This window comes from Microtus ochrogaster, linkage group LG9 (assembly GCF_000317375.1).
Source record: "Microtus ochrogaster isolate Prairie Vole_2 linkage group LG9, MicOch1.0, whole genome shotgun sequence".
Lineage (NCBI taxonomy): Eukaryota > Metazoa > Chordata > Mammalia > Rodentia > Cricetidae > Microtus > Microtus ochrogaster.
Window position 1 is genome coordinate 1,582,885 of NC_022034.1, and position 11,471 is coordinate 1,594,355.

The 11,471-nt window shown below is 36.5% G+C and overlaps 1 protein-coding gene across 3 annotated transcripts in view; it reads left to right on the plus strand.

The window, feature by feature from the left end:
- The window catches only part of Lnpep (leucyl and cystinyl aminopeptidase), a 95,207-nt gene that overhangs the window by 2,397 nt on the left and 81,339 nt on the right, over window positions 1-11,471 (plus strand). The window lies entirely within an intron of this gene.

Sequence of the window (11,471 nt, forward strand, 5' to 3'; positions counted from 1 at the left end):
ATGATGTGCTAGGACAAGTATACAAGGCTGATTGCCAGGCAAGGAGATAATTTTAGAGAAATAAGTGACCAGACACATACTTTTTTTTTTTTTACCAGCTGGGAATACTGGTCTTCTACTCGGAGACTCATTGAATATCACTCATTTGGTAACAGGGGATGAAAGTCAAAGCAGCCCAGTCCAGAAAACAGCCGTAACCTTTCAGTCCACGACTTTTGTCTGGGCCAGAAGTGCTGGAGTCACAATATTTTAGGGGTGAGATGTCTCATCATTTTATGATATGTGGATTCTCCGTTAGGATGTACAGTAAGAAAGCTGCTAATAAACGGTAGGACGTACTGAAATGTAGTTGGCATATCTATCCGGTGTGGTTTAGTTACTTCAGGTCGGGGACTGGGAGAGGTGTTGCACACTGTCCGCTGTCCTTCCCAACTTTGTGTGTGTTTAACTTCATTCCTGGGCTGTGACCTACTCATTCAGAATGCTGTATTCTACTGCCATCTTTCTGTCTGCAATGTTTAATTAGGCTTAGTGATGACAACTTTAACTCTGTATTTTTTTTTCTCATTTGTGTTCTGTTTGTAATAACCAAGGCTCTAAGAATAGTATGGTAAAATTACGCAGAGAATTAAGTCAGATTTAAACTGAAAGTCACCAAAGAGACCATCTAGTACTTGAATGTAAAATATGCTTTAAAAACGGGTATTAGGTTCTTGCAAATCGCTATTTGAAGGCTCTGTCTTTCTTTTAGGCAGTATTCTTGAAGCCCCCTTGTTTGTAGGAATTTACATTTCACCCAAATGAAAACAGTTTCTACACAACAAGCATGAGTCATTCACTTAGTCAGTTTAAAGCTGGTTGATTTACTGAACTTTCCCCTACAGAATTAAAGTACATTCTCACACCTTAAAGTCTTTTTTCTCCTCCCGTAGAATATCCTCCTTTAGATGTATTTGCAAATTGTCTCATTTGGGACGACAGTGGAAAAATCCTAGAGCAAAATAAAGAGGCAAATGTTTTTCTGTCTCTCCAATTTTCATAGTTGATGCTGGAGACTTGTCATTTGAGTTAATGTGATCTTATTCCTTTCAGAAGGAAAATAGGAACTGCAACATATAAAGTCAAGAACACCTTGGATACTGCTAATTTAAGGTGCTTTGAAGACTTTAAGTTGGACTAGGTATTCAAAATCTTTGACAGTTTTTGTTGTAGAATTTTCTAGTGTTTTCAAATATAATATTATATAATGGAAACTTTATTTTTGTATTTAATTGTTTTGAGTTACAATTACATATATGCACATGTAATTCTATAGGTGGTCTCTTACAGGCTACTTTATCATCTTAGAATGTGTGATTGAAGGATTTATCAAGCTTAATATTGGCTTTTGTTATACATTGGCCCTCTTTTCATAAATCTTTCTCATTTTCATGTTCTTGTATGTCCCTGCATAAAGAGATATGTATGTGTGTAGTAAAGAATAGTGTCAGTAACTCTAGACCCAGGGCTTTCTTAAAATACTATCAGTAGTTCATTCACTGACCTACAAGTTTGTAAAGTAAATGAATTCAGCTTTGTCATTCCAGCCTTCAGTACTCACTGGTTTCTGTACTTCCCCTATTTTCTGTGAAATGTGCTGCTGTTGTGTCATTTTCTTGAGCCTCTATCTCTCCCAAAGTAATGTAATGGGTTCATGTGTTAAATATCTTGTGTGTTAAATATTCATCTGTCCAGTTAATAACCGTTGGACCCATTTAAAATTCATGTTTCTAGAAAAGACCTATACGGAGGGACTTCTGTGCTAGGAATTCCTGTTTGACTCAGGAAATATTTTTGGCCTTGACCTTAAGAGGGACTGTTACCGCACTGAAGACATCTGGCTTTGGTTCTCTGGTGACTTTTTGTGGGTAGAGGATTGTGTTGACTAGTATGTAAGATTGGTTTGACAGTACTTGCTTAAACCTGGTCAGCAGGTATAGGTGAAACCTTTGGGAGTAGTGACCTGGTTCTTTACCAGCATCACAGAAAGTTGATGGAAATGCTCTAGGTTTTCTGAGAGAGATACTAGATTAAGACAGCTAATTATTTGATGCCCATTTGCCTTTATCCTCATTTATTTAGGATATTTCATAATAACTTAAGTTTGTGTTAAGAAATGCTAAAATGTCAGGACTCAATTGCAAAATCTGGTTGAGGAGGTCCAGGATCAGGTCTGGAAATCTCTGAATGCATTTTGAAGCTACTTGAAATATTTAATTAAAGGGAGTTTGGGGGAGATTTATCAGATTTAACAAATATACTTTACAAACAGGGGATGAATTAATTTCCTGTTATTACTTAGTATATGTTTTGCTTACAAATGCTAGTTTGTGGTATGATTGCAAGTAAATCTAGCGGTTTGAAAATCATTGATGTTTTGAAGTGCTGTAACAAAAATCTAGTAGAGGTTGTCATTTTTATATGAATTATTTTGCCTCCACACAAGTCATTTTATTACTGTACACTGGTACATAAACAAGGGAAACCTCCTGTCTTTCAGAATTGGGAGTGTTTATTTTTAAGTTGGTATCCAGTTGAAAGTGTTTTTTAGCTTTTAAAATGTAAAGTCTTGACAAGAAATTATTTATGTATGAGTTGTAAAGCAGTATAAAATTGTGATGCCATCTTTTATCTTATAAATAACAGCTGTCTTATAGATATGTATATCTTTCTAAAAACAAGTTTATAGTATCATCTTAAAAATGAGAGCTTACTATGTACCATTCATGTGTACCTTAACATATATATGCCGGGAAATTGCTTTTGCTCTATGGCAGATTACTTCATTGAAAGAAAACTCATTAAAGTTTTTCTGTAGTAGGATATGAATTAAATGTGTATGTCTTTTTCCTTTCTGCCTTGTCGTTTAAATTTCAGTTGGGGAAATCTGATATAGAAATTAAGGGTTAGCCAGGAGTCATGGCCCATGCCTTTAATCCCAGCACTCAGGGAAATGGAGGCAGGTGAACCTCCATCTGGCTCTGGACTAGGCTGGTTCACGTAGCAAGTTCCAGGCTATAAAATGAAACCTTACCTCAAACAACAATAACAACAGCAACAACAAAGAAATCAAGGATTATAAAAAATAGGTAGAAAGGGTAGCTAGAAAGTAGTCCAGTTTAAACTAGGAAGCAGTGTTAGAACATCTTTGTTATTATGTATTGATTTTCAAATGTGTCTTAAGACAAAATCAAAGACAGCATATTTTAGAAACTATTATAGCAATGGTTGTTATTTATCTGTGTGTGATCTTTGAGAACTCAATCTGAAAGAGATAAAACCAAAAAGAAAAGAAGTTATTGCCTGGCGGTGGTGGCACACACCTTAAATCCTAGCACTTGGGAGGCAGAGGCTGGCAGTCTGTGAGTTCAAGGCCAACCTGGTCTACAAGAGTTAGTTCCAGGACAGGCACCAAAAGCTACAGAGAAACCCTGTCTTGAAAAAGAAAAAGAAAAGGAGTTATCATATGGAAAATCCAGTGATGATTTCTTGCTCAGTAATTCAGTCACACAGCCACTTTGAAATGTTCACTTTAGAAATAGATTTTCTGCTACATTTCATAAATGTATCATCAAATAATGCGAACCCAAATAAGAAATGAATTGAAATCATTTAGTTTTGTTTTCATGCTAGTATAAAAATGTATAAATGTAGAAAATGCAAGGCAATGGAACTTGGCCCAAGATAATATTCCAATTTTGAGAGAAATATTCATTGTTTTTCTATACTGTTCATATAACATTTATCACTGACAAGGTTACAGTTCACTAATGTCATGTAATAGCTCTGTCAGAAAACAGCATTTTTATCGTCTCCAAAGCTTAACCAAAATTACTCTGGACTTTGGGATAAAGCCATATTAGGACTGTGGTTCCTGGCAGTTAAGTTGTGTGTGGTGTAGCTATGTTCTGTCAATTACTCGGTGTCTGGAAAACTGTATGGGGTTGAAGTTGAACTCCTGATGCTAAACTTTTGGCAAGGAGTCCTCCCACCCTTCTTATAGATACCATTTCCGTTGATGGAAAACTATAGGAATATGAATTGTGGGAAACTTTGGAGCCCTTATGATGTGATAACTCTTTTTATATCTAGTGACCTTTATAGAGAATGCTACTTGTTGCTCTAGTGTGGAGCATTATAAGCAACAAGAGTAAGGCTGTTATGCCCGTGGCAGGGTCCTCATCAAGGAATGAAGGTGCTTGCAGGAAATAGAAAACATTTGCTAGGAATTTAACTGTACTACCTTCTTTTCTTCTACTAAGAAAAAGTCAGTCACTTTAAGGTAGGACTATTTAGTGTCCAGCATATTCTGGATTTGAAGAAAACAAGACCATAGTTACCCTTTTCTATCATGATAACAATCTTTTCCTCTTCTTAGTGTTTGGTTTGTTTCACTTTGCTTTTGGTGGTTATGGTTGAACAAAGAGTCGATTGACTTTAATTCCAACCTTAGCATCTAAACTAGGAACCAAGCCTTTTGCCAAATAAAACTGAAGCTTCCAAAGAAGTTTTCAAAAACAATGGAGTGTTAAGTTTAATTATAGGAGACCCATTGAAGTTCTTTTCCTTCTCATATGTATTGCTTAAGGAAAGGCCTCCTGGGCATTCCACATATTTCCAGAATGTAGTCACTGAAATAGTTTGACTCAGTTATCTGTGCTTCTGCAGGCTGGGGAGTTTAAACTTTTTTCTAACTAGAGGATTCTACTGGAGGAGGCCAACTGATGAGGGATGAGGGGAGTTAGAGAAGGTTTCCTGAAGTTTCTGTGGGAAAGCTGCCTCAGTCAAAGGGATAGGAGAATACAATAAGAAGCCACCTCCTTGGGTTGATGTCTTCCCTTTTCTTATAGCAAATGATGGTGCTCTGCAGAAGCATTTCCCAGGTTAACTGTCTCAAGTGTCATAAAGGAAATTCCTGATAGCAGAGGAGGCTCTGGTCATTGGTCTTTGTGTGTGTGTGTGTGTGTGTGTGTGTTACTGTCCTATATCAGTCTGTCTTAATTCACTTGAGATGGTCTCTATCTGAACCTAGCTAGAGCTCACTGTATTTTATGGCTAGGCTGGTAACCAACAAATCCTGGGGACCCTCCTGACTTTTCTCCTGCAGAGTTAAAGGCACACATGGCCATGCCCAGCTTTTTCAGAGGGAGGAATGATTATGATGAGTCAAACTCAGGTCCACATGCTTGGACAGCAAGTGCTCTTATGGATTTAGTTCTCTCTCCAGCTGGGGGACGTGGTGTTTCTTACAGCTGAAACTTACTTTGGAAGATTTCAAAACAACTGTCAGAACATCCATCACCCAAAAAGCATTACATCATCCTAGGAGTGAGGAATCTTGTATGAAGATAAGTAGTGCAGACTGGGGAAAGTTAAGTGCCTAAAAGACTATTTTTTAAGTGGGTATTGACACAGTTTTATAAATGTAGTGTAATGCTTATCTAGTTTTGGTTACCAAAAAAGATTCTGTGGTTTGAGTAGGGAAAGTTGCTGTGGCCCTTGAGACTTGGTGGGAAGAACTGGTCTATTTAGATTTACCAAGGTCCTGCATAGGAGCTTGGGCTGGCATTACTTAGTAGCGGTAATTTTTCTACTCTTTGAAATAGGTGCTGTGTCAGCCTTTGGGCTCACTGATAGTACCTCATCTATATTAGAGTGGGTGGCTAGATTAGAAAGACAGTTTAGGATAATCTTAGAGGATTGGGTGCTACTCAGTAGGGATAAGAGTATATTATTTTTTTATAAAGCAGCTCTACTTATACAGTGATTCCTGAGAGGTTTGGTAAATTTTCCAGTTGGTGGTAGCATGCAGAAAAATCATCTAAATAAAAGAGTCTTGAAGTAGATAAGCACAGGCTTACTATGACACTATTCGCTGTGTTCCAGTCTAGTTGTTCATTGCAGATGAGCACACATTTATGTTTCAATTAATTGCCAGTTTTAGAAATACTAAAATACTGATATTAAAAATACTAAAGCTGAAGAATTCATATATCTGTTTAGTTTATATAATTGAATGGCTGTGATTGATTTGTTTAAAAATATGGTTACAATTTTAGCTTTTTAATTAAAGTTATTTTAATGGGTTAAACAAACTCGCCTATAGGCAATAGTTGTAATTCAGTGAGAAAAATTACTGCTTTAGGGATTTAAAATTTACATACACCTTGTATTTTATTAGTCTGATGAATCAGATGGAAAGTATTTCAGAGATTTATCACAAAAATGTATTTCAACAAATTACTCAAAATAATTACTTAGATTGGGTCTGGCAAATTCATTCACTAATTGAAATATTTTCTACTATGAGTTTTTTATTTAGGTTGAAATGTTATTCATTTCCCTTATTGATATTTGTAAACACATTTTCCTGTTCCTTAGCCTGAAATCTACTTCCCTGGGTTGAAGTTTCTGGAATAGTAGGGAAATGTGAATTATATAAATGTAAAGTGTAGTTGCAAAAGTCTTAAAAAGTTTATACTGTAAGTTCTGAAAATTTGCTGATCAGCTACAAAATATTGGAAAATTATCATCATGAAGTCGAGCTTCCCACCCTCCCGTTCATAAGAGCAGTTCCTAAGGACATTTGTTTCTATGATGTGAAACTGGCTTTCATAAGCATAATCACAGCTTCAAAAGGAGATAATGAGAAAAAACAAAAATTGAAACATTAAAATTTTGATTAATATTAGATAAAGTCAACTTAAATCTAGTAAATTAGTTTTCAAGAAAACCAGTTTTTTTTTCATTTAACTTTGTATCCAATAACTGCATCAAATTTGAGCTTGAGCCTTTGTTTTAAAACTATCAGGAACTGCTCAGAAAGGATATTTTCTAATATAAATTTTTAAAATACTACTTTTTATTTTTTCTTTGAGAATTTTATACATGTCTACATGTATTTTGATCATATCCACGCCTTTACTCCAACTTCTTCTAACCTTCCTCCTTTTTCTTTGTCTTCCACTGCATCTTCCACCTCATAACCCACTGATTCTAGTTAGTACTGCCCTTATAAGTATGGGCATGACCCCTTAGTGGAATATGGGCAACCTACTAGTATCCACTCCTCCAAAAAGACAAACAACAACAAAAAAAGGCCCTATTTCTCCCAGTAGCTATCACCTCTCAATAGTTCCTAAACTGGACGTGGGGCCTTGTGACACCCTCCCCAGTCCCTGCTAGAATTTTGACTGTAACCACAACCGCTTATGCCGTGTCCTAAAGACACCATTTCACAGCTCTATTCTCATTCTTTCTATCTCTTCTTCTGTGGATGAGAGATGGAAGGTTGATAAAGATATCCCATCTAGGATTAAGCATAGAACTAAATTTTGATACATCTTGGGTACTGATTAAATTTTCTTAATTAACAAATATTCTTAGAACTGTATGTTAATTATACAAAATAATGGGATTCACTATGACAATTCATACATGTGTATAAAGATATTTTGTTTGTGTTTACCCTCTGTTGTAGTTACCCCTCCCCACTTCTGCTTGTCTTACTCAACAGACAATTATTTTACATTTTTTTGTTTTTCTTTTAGCTTGTCTGTTTTATAAGTATTATAAAAAGATACCTTCATGTTGAATTAAGAGCGGCAGGCTGCGTCCCCAGCACTCGGCCGCCTGCACGGCTAGCTTTATACCCGAAATAATTACACGGAAACTGTATTCTTTTAATCCCTGCCTGACCCATTAGTTCCAGCCTCTTATTGGCTAGCTCTTACATATTGATCTAACCCATTTCTATTATTCTATGTAGCCCACAAGCCGGCTTACCAGGAATGATCTTAACCTGCTTCTGCCTGGAGTGGGGGAACCATGGCGACTCACTGACTCAGCTTCCTTCTCCCAGCCTTCTGTTCTATTTACTCCACCCACCTAAGGGTTGGCCTATCAAGAGGCCTAGGCAGTTTCTTTATTCCTTAACCAATGAAATCAACAGATTGATATATGACACTCCCACATCACCTTCACAAATTAAAACACAAACTTCTGTCTTTAGCATATCTTAACTTGCTTCAAACTTTGTTTTTAAATAGGGAGTCTAGGTAGGATTGTGACCTGTTTCCTGCCCTTGGAGATCTTACATTCTGGCATGAGTAACTTTTTTATTTGCTTCAATATTTGAGATGTCAAGTCATTAGCATTCTCTTGTTTAGGCAGTGGACCCACTATAGACCAAGTATCCTGATGGCAGCCACTCCCAAGGTCAGACTCCTATTTCAAAAGGAGCAGCAGAAGTATGCCTGAATATCCTGACCATTGTTCAGGGTGGAGCGGATCTACTTATATGGGCCATCCTAATGTCAAAAAGACCAAGTAACTATACCCTAGGTCAGGATGTGTAGCCACAACATTGAACCAGCTAAAACTCTGACCTTCAAATAAGGTCGAAATAGACTCACATTTTTGGGCCACCACACCTTTTGGGAATTTGGGCTAAAAATACAGAAACCCTTCATCCCCATTTCTAATTCTGGTGTAGATAGGTCTTTTGGTTCCTTGAAGTGAATGTAATGTGAAATACCTCATTATGTAGTGAGGTAGAACCTGCTTTAATCTTAGATTAGATAGTAAATATAGTCTATATTATAGGTAAAGTTGAAATAGACCAAAAGAATGGTCTTTATAAGATAATATGAAGTGAATGTACTTTATTAGCTGGCATTAAGGTCTGTTTTTTTTTCAGACATCAGAGATACAAGTGTTTGTAATATCAGACTCAGAGTAGCTCTCTTGCTGTTTCCTCATAGGAGACTCAGTAAACTGGCTTTGCTGATTAATTTGTGTTCATGTTTGTGATTAACATTTTACTATTTTTGCTGAAAGAGTGTAACTTGGCAGCAGTTTTGATTCTGAGAATACATTATGAATTTTGCAATTTACCTCCCTTCCTCTATCTTACCATAGGTTTGGATCTCTATTTTCTATTCTTTTTTCTTACCAGAGATAATATTTTGAACTTTAGAAACTCAAATGCTAGTGATTTTGAACAGGAACAAAGAAAAAGGATGTTATTCTCTTATAAGTATTTGGTGGCTGGGCAGGTAGATTTCAGGGAACAGTATAGAAACTAAGGGGAAAGAGATTCCCACAAGAGAAGCATAAAAGGTATTTTATAAAAGCAGAGATACTACATGACTAGGATTTCATTTGTTAAATACTTATAAATATTTGTTTGACTCAGTACAAGAAATGTATATACTTATTCTTACAGGAGCCATTAATTACATGCACCATATACATAAAAACATAATTTTTAGTTGAACATGAAACATATATCTATAAATCCTAGCACTTAGTGAATGAAGCAGGAGAATCTCCAGTTTGAAGGCAACGTGCTGAGACATTGTCTTAAACAAACAAAACAGTTCGACAATTCTGTGTATTTTGTTACTCTTGTCATCTAACAGTGTTCCAAACACGTTGAGTATTTATTATTATTTTAGATTAACATTACTTCAAAAAAAACCCTTTATTTGTATTCTTTTAATTTGGAGGTCTGTCTTTCCTCTTCCTTTTCCTAGAAACTTCTCCATAGTAAAGGATCTTTTTGTTTGTTTTTTGGAAGACTGTCCCTCTTTGTAGCCCTGGCTGGCTTGGAACTTGTTATCTAGACCAAGTTGGCCTCAGATTTGCAGCAATCCTGTTCCTGTGTGCTAGGATTACATGTGTGCGCTGCCACACCCTGCTTAGAATATTCTTAATTGTTTATTCAACTTCCCTTTTCAGTGAAATACATTTATTGATTCTTGTTGAACTTCAGATCATATGCTTTATAGAAAGAAGACAGTATCTAATACAACACTGTCTCAGTGTTTGAGAGGTGGAGTGTGATGGAGGAGTGGGGCTTTTCTTTCTCTGAAAGTATTTTGAAGTTGGAAAGTGACCCAATATTTTCTTTTCCATTTTTCATCTTCTATACTTATTCCATGGTTAGAGAACTGCTGTCCCTTTGAGGCCCCAGTAGTGTGGCTAAATCAATTTTTCTTCCAGTGGTACTGTGGGGCCATTTAGGGACTTGGATGGAGCATTTTGCCCTTCATTAGAGAGCCACAAAATTAGTCTTGTCAGTGGAGACTGCTTATGTTTCCCTGCCACCAAGACCTGAATAATCACATAGAAACTATATTAATTACAACACTGCTTGGCCAATGACCCAGGCATATTCCTAGCTAACCATTACATCTTTAATTAACCCATTTCTATTAATCTGTGTATTGTCACGATGCTGTGGCTTACTGGAAAGGTTCTGGCGTCTTTCTCCTTCAGCAGCTACATGGCGTCTCTTTGACTCTACCTACTCTATATATTTCTGTTCATATTTCCCACCTGGCTTTATTCTGTCCTACCATAGGGCAAAGCAGATTTATTTATTAACCAATTTTAATAAAACATATTTACAGCATGCAGAGGGGAATTCTACATCACAGCCCCCAACTGTTGTGAGATATTTGATTACAATGTGTAAAGGTATGTCACTGTAATTGGTTTAATGGAAAGCTAAACAGCCAATAGCTAGACAGAAGGTATAAGTGGGACTTCCAGACAGAGAGAGCTCTCAGAAGAAGAAAGGGAGTCACCAGCCAGACACAAAGGAAGCAGGACATGCAGAAGGAGAGAAATTGTTTCGTTTAGGTTATAAGAGCTAGGTAGAAACAAGCCTAAACTAAGGCTGAGCTTTCATAATTAATAAGAAGTCTCGGTGTCATTAATTTGGGAGTTGGCTGGCAGAACAGAGAAAGACTCATTATACCCAACCAATTATACTTTGCTTTTAAAACTGAATTTTCTAATATCCCACAGAACTAATAAGAAGGCATGAGCAGATCTTACACAATCTTTGATACGACTTTTTGAAAGAATTAGAAAGAGTGAAGCTATATTGTAGCTATTGATAGCAAGGCTGTGGAGAGGCAAGGATGTCAATGATATAATGCAATGACTAGTAAATTCATTGTTGAGTTTGAGCTAAGGTATGAAAGCACAAGTATGACTACCCTGGATGAAAAATCAAAGGGCATTTTATCTTGACGTTAATCTAATGATAAAAATCAGTTCTGACATTTAGCCAAGACCAAGGTATTAGCATAGTTAGATTTTAATGAGGGATCTCTCTCTCTCTCTCTCTCTCTCTCTCTCTCTCTCTCTATCTCTCTCTATCTCTCTATCTCTTTCTCTTTCTCTTTCTCTTTCTCTTTCTCTTTCTCTTTCTCTTTCTCTTTCTCTCTTTTTTGTAGACATCCATCTTCTGTTTCCCCAAGTGTCCTTTTACAGATGTGGAGCAAGCAAGCAAGCTTTGGTGTTTTTTCCTCTTAAAAGTATACCTGATGTGGGAGTGTCATGTATCAATCTGTTGATTTCATTGGTTAAGTAATAAACAAACTGCTTGGGCTCATAGCTTAGAACATAGGTGGGTGGAG